Source organism: Patella vulgata, chromosome 1 (genome assembly GCF_932274485.2).
Source record: "Patella vulgata chromosome 1, xgPatVulg1.2, whole genome shotgun sequence".
NCBI classification, from domain to species: Eukaryota; Metazoa; Mollusca; class Gastropoda; family Patellidae; genus Patella; species Patella vulgata.
The window spans coordinates 1,385,888-1,401,702 of record NC_065879.2 but is presented as its reverse complement, the minus strand read 5'-3'; the positions used below and the strand labels follow the sequence as shown (position 1 = coordinate 1,401,702).

The window sequence follows — 15,815 nt, the reverse complement described above, 5'->3', positions numbered from 1 at the left end:
TGTCAAGTGGACGTTAAACCTCATCTCTTTCTCTCTCTCACAAACCCCATTTCATGTGATTTATTTCTAAAAGTTGTCCAGGGTTTATTTTGATCAACATGAGAGCCAGTAGTAAAAACAGTACTCACTGACTACCAGCTAGTTGTACAAACTACAAACTGGCTAAAGTGATAAATATTTGTTTTGACAGGTGGGGACAACTTCTACTCTGACCTCAGATTGACCCTTCACTTAAAACCCAAAATAAACTATTAACTTTCCCAGATAGGCAGTTGGTCAGGGAATTGGCAGGAATCCATGATGGCGGACCTAGCAGTCACATGGAATGCAGAATTTAAACATGACCTGTATTGGTCAACATGTGTATAGTTAGTCTTGATCAATCAGACTTTTGATAAATAGTAAGATTGTATGTATATTGCCAGTGGTCTGGTGGACAAAGACTGGTGGTCACTTTTGTTTGTAGTAATCTTTCTAGGTCACAACCACCACCATTGCTGAACAATACAAGTGGTAGTTGATATAGGTACATTCTGTTTAAAATTAATTAAAGATACGTTCCCAGAAAAGTATTTATTGGGTGGTTATTTCCAATAAAAGTATGACAATTTTGGTATATTTGAAAAGTAGAGATATCCAATCTTACTAGAAAAATACTGGATTCCCCGAAAAACACTCATGGAGCGTAAACAGGACAAAAATGTAAGGGTTTCCCTACTAGACAGCCCGACGATTATGAGTGTCTGCACGTGTGACGTCAATGGTTGCACGCAGAGATTGAGCGCTTGATGTACATGTTAATAAACTTTATGAAGAATTAGACGTACAACACTTTCTGAGATAAAAATCACGGATAAAGACGTGGGCTGTGGATAATCCGAGAATTTAATTAGGCTTCGATATTTGTAATAAATAGTCAGCGATTAAAGACCCAGAAAGTCACGTGACACAAACATGACCTCTTTTGATCCATTTTTTATAGCCAGGGTATTACCTGACAATTGCAATGTTTTGAGAAGGATTTGAAGCAAAATTATGATAAATTAATTAATTTGAAGATACTTTTAGTCCAAATATATCATCAAATCACCCAGTTTGTACCTGGGAATGCGTCTTTAAAATCTAGCTCCTTCATATTTTTAACTTTATTTCATTGGCAATTCTAGGGTCGAATTCAGACACGTCAAAGTAATGTTTTGTCTAGATTTAAGGTAATATCATTACTTTCAGGCCTGCATTAAATTTGAAGTTCAATAGGAAGATTTACTTGTACATGTATGTCCTCTGGGTCCTGTAACCTGCTACCTTTAAACATGTCCCCACGGAGTAGACGACTTGCATGACAAATGTAAACCAGGGGGTTTCTCTCCCTAGTGTTAATAAGATTAGCATTAATAGAATTCAAGCCTTGTTTTCTTGCTGTGCTGCTGAATAATAGAATATATATACAACAGCCCGGCTACCTGTAGGTCAGTGTAAGGTCAAATATTTACAAAAGCTTGTCATTGATTGATTGATTGATTGACAGCCAGTTGAAGAGGGTTAATGGCCATCAGCATTGCCACGTCGATAAATCACAATATAGGTCTAATTATGCTGGTTACTATAGGCCTAATTATGTGTATTAAGGTAACAGGCCCTAATGCTGGTTACGATAGGCCTAATGCTGGTTACTATTTAAGGTAACAGACCCTAATGCTGGTTAATATTGGCCTAATGCTGGTTGATATTGGCCTAATGCTGGTTATTATAGGCCGAATTATGTGTATTAAGGTAACGGGCCCTAATGCTGGTTATTATAGGCCTAATGCTGGTTATTATAGACCTAATGTTGGTTACTATAGGCCTAATTATAATATACATGCATTAAGGTAACAGACCCTAATGCTAGTTATAGTGTAAATGTAAACAATGTGAAACAAAAGTAAGATGTAATTTTGTAGACTGAATATCGACACAAGATAAGGTTGATGGTGACAAATTGTCAGTCATTTAGCGGTTATATAATACTGTAGATCAGTAAAAGAACCCTTGGCAGTAGCAATTAGATGATGCGTAGGAAGAAACATACAGCTCTTCCCCCGCAGCCAACAACAATGCATGTGCTCGACTTCTTTAACCATAGCTTATCATAACAACGAAAAATCTAAGAGCGGAAAATGTAATAACTGAAAATGATATATCAGGCAATTGTCCTTGTTTGGGTAAACATATTCTGCACCGAGTGACAAAATGTAGTGCATTCGCCAGAAACATTTAAAGGGGCATTATGGGAGATTGGATAACGAGTTGGCAGTTCTCACTATAATAGTTAAAAACTAGATAATGTAAAGGGAATATGCTGAAAATTTCAGTCAAATTGATCCACTCTGAACTGAGATATTAGTGATTGAATTTTCTGCCTAGACTCGATCATCATTACTAAAGTCGGTACGATAAAAAACATAGTCTCGATTAACCATTTTTTGATTTAATCATCAATGTTGAGCAGCAGATGGGATTCAAATCCAGTGAAAATTCGACCCATAAGATGACATCGAGAGTTGATTATGGTCTGGATAAGTTAATGTCTAATTAATAATTTAGAAAAAATTTCAGGCCTAAAGAAAGACCTGCAATAGACAGATTTAGCTCTTATTAGTGCTAAATGATAAGGCCAGCTCAAGTTTTCGTCATTGTAGGTCATGAGATGTAAACATGGCTAGCGCTAATCCTAAGCCTAACCCTAACCCTGGACCTAGCCCCAATGTTTACCCTAACCTACAATCACATGCCCTAACCTTATTTACATCTCAACCGACCCTGACAAAAATGGAGCTGGCCTTAACAAATAGATCTAGCCATTTACATGTAGCTCTGGCATAATGTGCATTTAACATATTTTTCAAGCATTTAAGTCAAAATTACCAGTGAAGGGACTATTTTCTACAATTATTGATAATTACACATGTTGCTTATTTAATGTATAAAATTTGTCCTCGTTGATTTCTGTTATTAATGTCTATAAATAACTTGTGATCAATGTTAACAGTGATATAACATCTTGAAGCTCTTCGCTGATTATCAAGAAAAAAAAACAACATCTTGAGGATTTACGTCATTGAGGACATCATCAACTAGGGTCAATAATGTTTTCGTGTTATCAGAGTTCTGTTTCTCATTGTTAACAGTTTAACCTCTTACGTGTATATCATTAATTACATGTAGGGTAATTAGTTGTTTACGCTTTTATTTCAAGTAGGTTTTTTATCGATAATTTAACATGAAATGAGAAATAAACTTCAGGATTTATTGGGATATTTTAAATGTGTTCCTTAAAGGACAATATTGGTGTCAGCCATTATCACGTATGTGATAAAGCTGGTTAAACACGTTCTAAATATAATTTTAACACGAGATAAAGCACCACAGAGCAGTCAGACTGACTGAATGTTCAGCGCTATAGAAAACTATTATTATTAGAGATCATTGCCATGATAGGTGCGTTATGAAGATTTCAAGAAAGGGAAGTGACCAACGCAAAAGGAGAACACGAGTTATCCCTCTATATAACTGACTGAAGCGACGAGTGATAACAGATACATGGGAGAATTTCTGCTCACTAATTATTCCTTCGAAGATCAAAAGTTGTTATATGAGACTGTGTGGGAGGATAACTGACAATTAAAAAAAATAATTGACTGTCACTAGACAAGAGAAAACGAGAAAAATAGAAAAAATCTGTGCATTACCATGTTTTATTAAATATAGAAGGAATAAAAACAAGGGAATGTACAGGCTATTTCTATTTTTCTCGGAGGGTTGGATGGCCGAATGGTTAGCCTTTGCGCACTGTATCATTAGGTCTGCCATTGAGTCAACTGGCATGGTTTCAATTCCCTGGTTGTTTGTGACAAGGAGTAGTGTTGCCCGTTGAATCTTGTGGGTTTTCTCTGTGTCCTACGCGCAAGTGAATTATTGAAATAAAAAATTGAACCATACGTTAGTCCTGAAATTACCTAGTTTGTGTCGAGTGGAGGTTAAACCCCATTTTGTCTGTCTCTCTCTTAAACACCAATGCTTTAACTTTTAATCATGTTGAAATCTACCAACTAAGCCAATGTTACAGTGAGACCTGCTTTTGCATTATGATGATACCCTTGGCTCAGTGATAGAGGCGCTGGCTCACTAAACAAGGGGTCTGGGGGATCAATCGATGATGCTTTTTGTAGTTGGCTGATAGATAGTCTTCAAGTGACTGGATCACTGTGTCTCAACACTTGATCTGTACACACAGGCCGTTCTTTACGATGTCCTGTTCAATCTGGGACTTTGCCTTTAACAACAGATTTTTAGATGAGGTTCATGTTTATATAAATAACGCCCCTGTAGTGTAATCGGTGGCAATCAGAAGTTTATAAGAGTCGGAAGTCTGGCCCGCTAATTAATTAGCTGTTTACTTGGACATTTTTGAACTCAGAAGATATGATCTTGATCATTGTCATTGGTACTTTTACTAATTACGATAAAATATAATTAATTCTGTTTACATCATATGAAACCTTTTAATGATTTTATCAATTACCTCCTCTTTCATCTTGTATATTACATACAGATGTGTATATAGATACGTATGGGTGATGGAAAATTATTAAATTTATTCCAAACAAATATTATCTATCATTACATGTAAATAATAAATTCAGATGAATTGAAATTGAATATTGTTTGTGGACTTCCTCAAATTTTGGGTATTATGTCAAGGAAAAAAGGTATCAGATTTTAGTTGTATCTAATAGATATGATATATATCTTTCTATATCCACTTCGGTATGGGGGGGTTGGATGGCCAAATGGTTAGAGCGTGCCCCCTGTATTATAAGGTCTGTCATTGAGTCAACTGGCGTGGTTTTGATTCCCCGGTTGTACGTGACAAGGTGTAGGGTCGCCTGTCCAACCTAGTGGTTTTCTCCGGGTCCTCCGGTTTCCTCCCACTGCTAGAGACCCCTACGCACAAGCGAATTATTGAAATAAAATTGAACCATGTGTTAGTCCCGAAATGACCTCTCTCTGTCTCTCTCTCTCTCCACTTAAGTATTAAAGATACATTATGTAAAATTTAGTTAAAGACCTGACCCTTCTTGCTATAATAGTTCAAAAGTAGATAGTGAAAAATGAATAAATTGAAAATTTCATTCAAATACTTTATTTTAAGCTAATGATACACACATGGCCTGATTTATAGCCAGGTCTCAATAATAAAAAAAAAAAAACCCACCAAAAACCCCCATCCATGTATCATTCAGTTTGACTTTACATATGTTTTATATACCTAAAGCAAATTACCTAAAACAACTAGGGTCCGAATAAAAAAATTTGCGATCGTACTGTACTGATAATAGAATTTCTCTTGTGGGGAAAATGGGTTAGTGGTTATTCCTTGGTGGCATTATAAAAGAAATAAATATCGCGATATCAGTGATCATAAAAACAACTCAAGCTTAATCGATTCAAATATTGTCATCAATGACTGCTAATTTATAAAAGATTTACGCATGATTTATCAAAAACTATCTAAAAAAGAAAAAAATGTTTGATACATATATAGCATATAGATAATGATAAAATAAACAGACAGACATAATGTAATATTTAGGTTAAGGTCACTGAAGAATAGGAGCAAAACAATGGAGGGAGACATGGTACTGACATAGATATACCTGAATCATCTAAAAATATACAAAACATTACCTTTTGTACTGTAGATAAAAATACTTTGTTTTATTGTCCTCAGGATACATGTATAAATTATTTGATGTCAGTTCTTTGAAGTGTTAAATGTGTGCTTAATAGACCAACCATTAACTTTGATCTTGTAAATAAAATAATATTTTTAAATATTTGTCCCTGAAAGTATTTATCGGATGGTTATTGTCAATAAAAGTATGGTAAATTTGGTATATATGGAAAGTATAGACATGCAATCTTGCTAGAAAAATACAGGATTACCCGAAAAATACCCATGGGGTACCGGAGGCACTGGGCAAAAATGTCGGGGTATCACTAACTGGTAATCTGTAATTAAACAGCAGAACAAGTAGTTGATATAAATTATGAAGAGTTTACTCAATAAGTATGATAAATGGACAGTAAGTAACGAAAAATATATTCTGAAAAATGGGCCCTGCCTCAATGAAGTGAGGTGACAGACATGGCATCTAACAACAGTTTATTTATAGCTTGCATTATCTCCCGACAAATACAAAGTTTTGGGAGGGATTTGTAGCAAATTTTTGATAGATTATTTAGTTTGAATATGTTAGTCCAAATATATGATCAAATCACCCAGTTTGTACGTGGGGGAACTATCTTTAATAAATGTTAATTCTTGTATGTTATTAAAATGCAACAATCGACTCTCTACATGTAATTTACTTTAAGTGTAATATTTGTGATGATCACAAAAAATAAAATTATATGAGAGAGATAAATGGGGTTTAACGTCCACTCGACACAAACTAGGTCATTTCGGGACTAACATATGGTTCAGTTCTATTTCAATAATTCGCTTGTGCGTAGGGGTCTTTAGCAGTGGGAGGAAAACAGAATACCCAGAGAAAACCCACGAGGTTGGACAGGCGACCCAACTCCTTGTCACGTACACCCAGGGAATTGAAACCATGCCAGTTGACTCAATGACAGATCTTATGATACAACACGCACACCAGGGCTGCCGACAACCAGTATCGCAGCTCAATTTGCGATGCATATTTTGTCTGTTGCTAACCAAAAATTAAAATCTAACGTTTTTGATTCACAGTTACTGCGAATCATTAATACGCCTGTCATTTTGGATATTGACACAAGAATAATCCACATTTTGAAGACTAGAAGGCTTACTCAACACTTTCAACGTGTATAAAATGTCGAATAAAATTTTATAAACAAAACTGAATTCTCCGTGTGACATTTTCTTCTCGAACTACCCAGACACAATACTATACAACACAGGGACATAACTCTATGAATAGGGACTATTAAACCAGAAATAGGGAATCAAGTAGTACCACTCACGTTGCGAGACATCAAGTAATTATATCATATTCATTTTGAAAGAAATAAATCCAGTGTATCCCCCACGAATTGTAAATAAAATATAAAAAAATAAATACATGTTAACGTATTGTAAAATGATAAATCAAAGTAAAAATTCCCATAAAATATTATTGTTTATATCGCATGTGTATAGTTAATCGAGGTGCACCCGATTGAACAAAAATAGTAATACACAATAAAAAGCAGACGAAATTGTTTTCTTACGAAGATTTTTAACGTAACAAAAAAATAACAATTAAAATGAGTGGGGCTTCGGAAGTCACCTTCAAGAATTGGCTTCAGACATAAAACCTAACTAAATGTCTACATCACATTCACAAACTGTCACAAGTACTTGTGGCAGTGCTAAAAAATCTAAAAATAGTCAGAATGGAATCTAATCATATTTGTTATGAATTAAAGTAATATCTTGTTATTTAGGTGTTTTACGTTGAAACTGAAAAACTGCTAATCAATTTTTAGATATGCTAATCAAATTTGGCAAAATTGGACTTTTTGATTAGCAGTGCTGCTAATCAACTGTGAAAAATTACCGACAGCCCTGACGCACACGCTAACCAATCGGCCATTCACCCCCCATAAAATTATAAACTCAGATATGCTCAGTTATAAATTACATAATGTCAACCACTGTGTCGTCTGCTGTCATTTCAGAACCTTATTTTCCCTTAATTATGAAAGTTTTATCGACGTTAATCATCTTATAAAAAAGGGGTTGAACCCCAAATTATTAATAAAAATATATTTTAAAGATGACAAAGATGAGACGTGTGTTGTATAAAATATATATTTCATGTCTCTCTGTGCTAAAAATAAACGTTACAACCGCAGCCAACTTGTGTTTTATTTATTTAGGGAAGTCAGTGAGCTAGATTTTTTTTCTTTTTTTTTTAACATTTGAAGGAAGTAACTTGTAGGAAAAACAATGGCAATAAAAATTGCTGCCTTGTCATAGGCGAATAATGTAGATGAACTTTGAACTCTTGACCTTTAAAGGTCAGATTGTAAAACGTGAATGAAACCAATCCTGTTGATTTAAGAATTAGGACATCAACAATGAGTAACCACTGTTTTTCTAATAGGAAATTGTGGGTTGTATGTGGGAATATTATAGATATTCTGCATTCTTTTTCCTTCTTTTTTTCAATCAGTCATTCTACTCTAGAAATATTTATAAAAATCAATTCATATAATATATCTATATTTTTCCATTTAGCTAATTTTCCTTCAAGGTGCGTATAGAACCGATCATGACTCTTAATATTATATAATGTTTGGGAAATTAATATTCTCTTATTGTTTGTTTGTTTTTTAATTTGAATGAAGTCTATATCACTCCAGGCCCCGAACTGTACAACACAGTGGACGCTTACGGCTTGCCCCCGGATCCATTCTCTTGATCTGATATGTGCGTTTGTTGTTTGTGATTTCTGTATATCGTGTTTTGTCCGTAGATTTGCCTTGAGTAAAGATTTATTGCTCTTAATTCATTTTGATACCAACCAGCCAAAATTGAGGCACTGGAGGTTGTAATAAACTTCAGAAAATATCATCAATAAACTTGCTTTCTCTGAAAGTCTTAAAATATGAAACAAAATGTAAGTCTCAAAATGGGAGTAGTACTACCACATCTTGACTTGTTGCCATGTAGAAACCCACACTTGCATTGATGACTGAATAACAATTTTAGCATTTTCTACGAATTATGAAATTATCTGTCACAGAATCAACTGAGAGAGTCCTAGAAATCAGTGACAAAGTGCATTGGACATTCGTTTAAAGGGAATGTCTAGACCCTCTATTTGTCTGGATTATTAGGATTTCCTTTTTTTTTTTTTTTTTTTTAAAAGACAGTATTTAGGAACAGACTAAGCCTATATTACCTCCCGCTTTGTCGGGGTACCATGAAACAACCTTAAATAGAGAAACTACAGGATGACCGCACCAAACAAAAACAAACCCCATACGACAAACCTATGGACAATACATACACAAACAACAAACATATAACAAATCAAGACACTTACACTTATTTATAAGCCCACATTTTCATTCCTATATAGATAGGAATGAAATGGGGTTTAACGTCCTACTGTTCTGCTCCGACTGGGCTAATGAAGACGGGACCATAGATAGATCAAATATTAAAAATATATTGGCACCATTTGGGACAGAAGAATGTGTAAGTGTCATCAGTTGTTTATACATGTATAAAATAGATATAAAGTTACATCTTAGAAAACGTTCCAAAAGGTTTGTCTCTTTTCTTGATAATACGCTCTCTGGTCAGTTAGATATTAGAGTAGATTTTATTTTTAAAAATTTAGGGATCGGTTCTGGATGTAAATTTTATTTTCAATATCATATAAACAGATTCTCTGTCCATGATTAATATGTTTATTTCCCATTATTTTATTTTAAAGAATTTAGGGATCGGTTCTGGATGCAGTAGATTTTATTTCCAGTAGCATATAAACAGAGAGAGAAATGGGGTTTAACGTCCACTCGACACACAATAGGTCATTTTAGGACTAACATATGGTTTAATTTTATTTCAATAATTCGCTTGCGCATAGGGATCTTGAGCAGTGGGACGAAACCGGAGGACCCGGAGAAAACCCACGAGGTTGGATAGGCAACCCTACTCCTTGTCACGTACAAGCTGGGAATCGAAACCACGCCAGTCGACTCAATGACAGACTTTATGATACAACATGTAAACAAGATTCTCTGTCCGAGATTAAGAAATATGTTTATTTCTCATGATGTTACTAACCATGAGCCAGCGACACCCACCTCCATATATTTACTGGGACCTTGTAACTACTTTTGGGCCAGGCCTGGCTACTGATTCACAGATGGCACTGCCTTGATTTATAATAGAGGAGTGTTGATGTGTTCGTTTTTAATAATTCTTGTGTTTCAATGAAAACTGTTGTTTGTTTATCAATTATTTTTTTTGAAGAACCACTGGCTGATGGGTGTTTATCAATTGTTGTTTTTAAAGAACTACTGACTGATGGGTTTTAGAAAGACAGCATCTATCTTGTCATTTAAAGACAGAGAAATGACTGTTTAGTTTTATAATGTATAACCACACTAATCTTATTCATAAACAACAAGAATGTATTTATACTGTTAACCATGAAAAATATCTTGATTTAAAACATGTACAAAATATGTAAAAAGAAGTACTGTTGGTCTGGTGTTAGGAAATAGAACAACAAATAATCCATTCTCAATGTGAACAGAAAATTTAGTCTAAAACGGTTCTCAGTGTAAACAAAATGGTTTGGTCTAAAATAGTTCTCAATGTGAACAAAAAGTTTGGTTTAAAACCGTTCTCAGTGTAAATGGAAAATTTGGTCTAAAACAGTTCTCATTGGGAACAAAATGGTTTGGTCTTGAATACTGTTATTTTTATTTATATGTGAACAGAAGAGCTCGGATTACAGTTCTTACGATAAGTTGTGGGGATTATTTTCCAGGATTCTAATTTTCCCTCAGATAGTGCTATAAAATTTGTTTCTGGATCAAGATGGTTGAGAGAAAGACATGCTGGCATACAGAATAAATTGTGTTATTTTACAAGTCTAATTGCATATCCTGTCTACTGCATAAACCAGATCTATAGGGGGACGGTTTTATATAGGCTAGGCCTGTTCCCCGATCCTATTCTGACATCCTGAATAAAAATATTGTTTATAAAAAAAAGATCGATAATAAATCGGAGAGAGCTTGGGGTAAAATTATTTGTGGATTGAAAAAGGTGAGAAAGTATCGCAAGAAGTATTAAATAAATCATATTATTTATATCTATTTGTAGATCGTATTTTTACTGTATATACCAGATTAATTATAAATTACTTACAAAAATAGAAGTTTCTGTTTACTTATTAACAGTTCAGATGGACGGACGATAGGCATTTCCGTTATTAGTAATATTACTGCAGTGAAATGGAGTAAAAAGGGATTGACCCTGTATGTCCCCCCCCTCTGGTATGTCTCCCCCCCCCCCCCCTCTTGAAGATAGGCATTTCCGTTAATAGTAATATTACTGCAGTGAAATGGAGTAAAAAGGGATGGACCCTGAATGTCCCCCCTCTGGTATGCCCCCCCTCTTGAAGATAGGTATTTCGGTTATTAGTAATATTACTGCAGTGAAATGGAGTAAAAAAAGGGATTGACCCTGAATGTCCCCCCTCTGGTATAAATCCCTAATGTAAATACGGCTACCATCCTGTCAGTCGGACACCTGTAATAATCTTTTATAAGGAGAGGTCTTGGTGGGCGTTATTTCAGCAAACACATCATTTATTTGTCAAATTCTTTCTTAAATGGATAATTGAGGCCTGAACACAAGTGATGTGTGACCAAGAAAATCATCTTCTTGAATACTATCCTTTATAAATTGATGGCCAGAATTTATCTGACGTAACCTAAATTAAACTGTTCTTCAAGAATTAAAGGGGAATTATGGGAGATTAGATGAAGAACTGACCGCTAATAATTACCAAAAAAAAAAGATAACGTAAATAAAATATTCTGAAAATTTCAGTCAAATTGCTCAACTCTGAACCAAAATATTAGCGATTGAATTTTAGACCTACATGTAGCCTCGATCATCATTACTAAAGTCGGTATTACTAAAGTCAATTATCCACTTTGGCATTAAATCATCCATCACAAAATGTATTCAAATCCAGTAAATATTGTAGGCTAGCGATGGCATCAAGAGTTGATTATGGTCTGGATAAGTTAATTAATGTCTAATTAATAATTTATGTAACATTTCAGGCCTAAAGAAAGACTTGAAATAGGCAGATTTAGCTCTTGCATAATGTTTTTTATAATTCACATCACTCCTGGATCCATTATGTCATGTTTCAGTCTCAATTGGAATTGTATTTTCATCACCAATTTTACTGTCTCACTTGTAGCACTTGTAGTGTTTCATCTGTATTATTTTGTATGTGTACATTTATTCTGAATTGTCAGTTAGTTTCCTAATTCTTACTTTTAGTCTGTGGTGTCCATGGACTTGTCCTGTTGATTTTGCCAGATATTTATGTGGGTTTTTTTTAAGTGCAATTTTCATTTACCGATACTTATTAAAAAGAATACCAAGAATATTAAGCAAATTTCAAGGGGGGAAATAAATTGAACTGAAATGTTGTTGATTAGATTGATAACGTTGAAAGAATACTCCTTGAAATGTTTCTCAAATAAATAAGTAGCTGTTTTTCCATAAATATGTGTTATAGTTTATTGCTCTATCCAGTTACTAAATACCTCTAAAAGTGTACTAGTAGAGACACCATTTGTAAATTGAAGGTTACACACCTTTGATAATGGTCACCGGGATGTCACTTACACAAAGATCTTTTCCTTTTGTAAACAGGAAGGTTAGGCTTGTCTAAAGTACACATTAACATCATACAATTCAATGAAAAAAAAAACAGAATTCACTGATCAAAATAGGGGATTGACTGATTAACAAGTTTAGTCAATACGCACCATAACGCATGAATGAAATTGTCAACATGAACCATACCTGTCGACAGTTTGTCTAGTTTATAAAATGGGCACATTATGAAAGTAATAAAGAATACCATGAAAAGAAGAAGTGTAGACTTACTTCACTACTAATGGAAATATGTTTATAGATCTGGTAACTTACGTTTTATATCAACATTGTACTTCAAGACCTTGCACCTGTTTCCGTACATTATTTGAGTCCATTCAGTCGTAAAACTTTACACATTTTGCGTTATCACTGCATAAAGAACGTGTTTATAGTAAATATTCTGTATTATACACTCCATGACATTGAATTAAAAAAAAGTACAACAATAAAAACCTGCACACATAAAGAAAATATTTTTAAAAAATGTTACCATTAGTTAGTCCCGAAATGACCTAGTTAGTGTCAGTGGACACATTTAGAAAATTTTCTGACGATTTTTTTATTGATGCCAAATCCCCATTTTTAACCTGTTCTACTTTAATTGAGAAATTTGAAAAGGTTTAGACACAAGAATCATATGATGAAATCAACCATTAATTGATGAATGTTGGGAGGAGTCGTACTTACAAAATTAGAATTAAGATGCACATGTTCCAGGTAGTTAAACTCGGGGTTTAATGCAGCTGAATGATGAAAAGATAATGAGGAGAAAAAAAAATAATACACGTCCGCATTGTGACGTAAATATATGATTATATATCCATTGTGTGAACATAGGAAATAAGATGAACGAGAAGTTTATAACGACAAGAGTTTTACGTCACTGTGACAGCACAGGCAAAGGAATATTGAAGTATTATTTATAATGCAGTGTGGTGATGGCGTGACGTGATTATCACACTACAGTTATTCACGGCTTCGTAAAACGAGACATTACCTCAAAGGGATTATATACGGCTTTTACAAGAGTAATAAGGAAAACACATGCTTTACAGGCAACATAATCCAGGTAGTTGGCTCAACATAAATCAACGTAAACAACGTAATATCTAAATAATACAAAATATTGTTTTATTAAAAAAAAGATGAAGTAAATAAACAAGCCGTAATCGTCAATCTGTAAACAACAATACGTTTATTTCATGTTATATGTTTATATTTAGAGATTTGGATTGTGAAATTGTTTGTTGTTGTTGTTGTTTACATGTTGTTTTATCAGATTTTTTTTTTTATTAAACATGCATTATGCAAGAGCTAAATCTTTCTTTTACAGGTCTTTCTTTAGGCCTGAAATGTTATATGAACTATTAATTACACATTTGCTAGCCTGCCACTTAAAGATTAAACATACATTATGCAAGAGTTAAATCTGCCTATTGCAGGTCTTTCAAGACTGTTTTTTTTTTATTGTACCGACTTTAGTAATGATTATTGAGGCTAGGCCTAAAATTTAATTGCTGAATTCTCGGTTGAGAGTGGATCAATTTGACTGAAATTTTCAGCAAATTGCCTTTACATTATCTATTTTTTAACTATTATAGTGAGAACCGCCAGCTCTGTATCTAATCTCCCATAATATATCTTTAATTACTATATTATTATAGTAGGTACTAAAAGTAGTTGATAATACATAATTTTTAGGCGGACCTGAAAATAAATTCTACCCCATAAAGCTCTAAATTTAAGGCAATTCTAAATCATGTTCTCATAAAAATAAAATTACAGAGACATATATTGTGGTAATTCTAACGTCATCAAATTATACCATTTAACCTGCTTCCAAAAACAAAATTTGGGTAGAGTTCAGACCTAATTGTTTTTAAGATTTAGGCACTTATATAATTTTGAGACTATTTTTTAGAGTCAAATTAAATTAACAGTTTATATTTTCAAATCATTGTGGGCCTTTCAAATCAAAACCAGCGTTTAAAATCAAAATCAATATGGGCCTTAAATGTTTATATTTTAAAATCAAAATCAATGTGGGCCTTTAAAGGTACTGTATTTTCATTGGCTATTCATGTATATAATAGAGGTTAGAAAGTTTTATTATTACCTGTTAAAAGTTATAGATATTGTCATGTGATATCGCGACTCAAAAAAACATATGTCTACATAGATAATTAACACAGGATGCATGAGAAAACGACATGAAGATTGAATTAAAAAGGCCATCTAGTGAACCGTCTTCATTAGTCCAGTAGGACGTTAAACCCTATTTCATTTAATTTCCAAATTGTGAACATTAAAGTCATTGAAGACAAAGATCGAATTATAAAAGATGTGGAAGTGTTAAAAATTCTGTGTCAGAGACTGGAACAAAAATGATTGTATCAACTGCCATGGTTTCGATTCCCCGGTTGAATTTGACAAGGAGTAGGGTCGCCTGTCCAACCTCTTGGGCTTTCTCTGGTTTCCTCCCACTGCTAAAGACCCCTACACTCAAGCGAATTATTGAAATAAAATTAAACCATATGTTAGTCCCGAATTTTCAGTTTGATAGGTCCCCTCTCTGGGATCCCTAGAATTGATGTAAAACAGTAAAAATCCCATATATATCATACAGGTTAATTTATATTATCTAAACGATAAGGGTCCTTCCTTTAATATTGAAAAAAATCCAATAGAGTCATCAGGTTTGTTGAAGAATGATTTGTTTTCATGTAGTCTTAAAGGAGCTAATCGCTAATATTTGGGACCTAGAAATTGACACAAATAGGTCACAACGCATATAATAATGTAATATGAATGTTTATAAACTGATTTACAATGGTAATATATTTTTTTTTGTCTTAAAATTGGATATCAGAAGCCCATCTTTTCCCGGTAAGATCACAACATCAATGTTAATTTAAATTGACAAATAATTCGTGTTTTCAACGTGTAAGACTTTGGATGATATTCAAATAGAGACTTGGCTACTTTAAATATTTTTCAATTTTTCTTGATAGCTGTTTATTTTTGATGAAAATTTGTACAATAATGTCTAGAGGGATAGATTTTAAACTGACATTAAACTTACGAAATTCATTCAGATTTAAATGAAATGCTATGTAAGATTTGTTTTGAATCAAAAAGAATCATTTTTGTTATTTTCGTAAAAGCTATGTATTGTTAAGTTTATTGGCCGTCAGTTGTTATGTTGCTGAAGACACCTACATGATTTATAAGTTTAATTTGTATAATTTTTCCTGGTATACGTGTGATTCCGATTGATAATGGAGTAAATTGTAGGCATATATTGATTGGTTCC

General features: G+C 33.7%; 1 protein-coding gene across 4 annotated transcripts in view; it reads left to right on the top strand.

Moving 5' to 3' along the window:
• LOC126808513 (lysine-specific demethylase 6A) overlaps positions 1-15,815 on the top strand; it is an 88,006-nt gene that overhangs the window by 40,841 nt on the left and 31,350 nt on the right. The window lies entirely within an intron of this gene.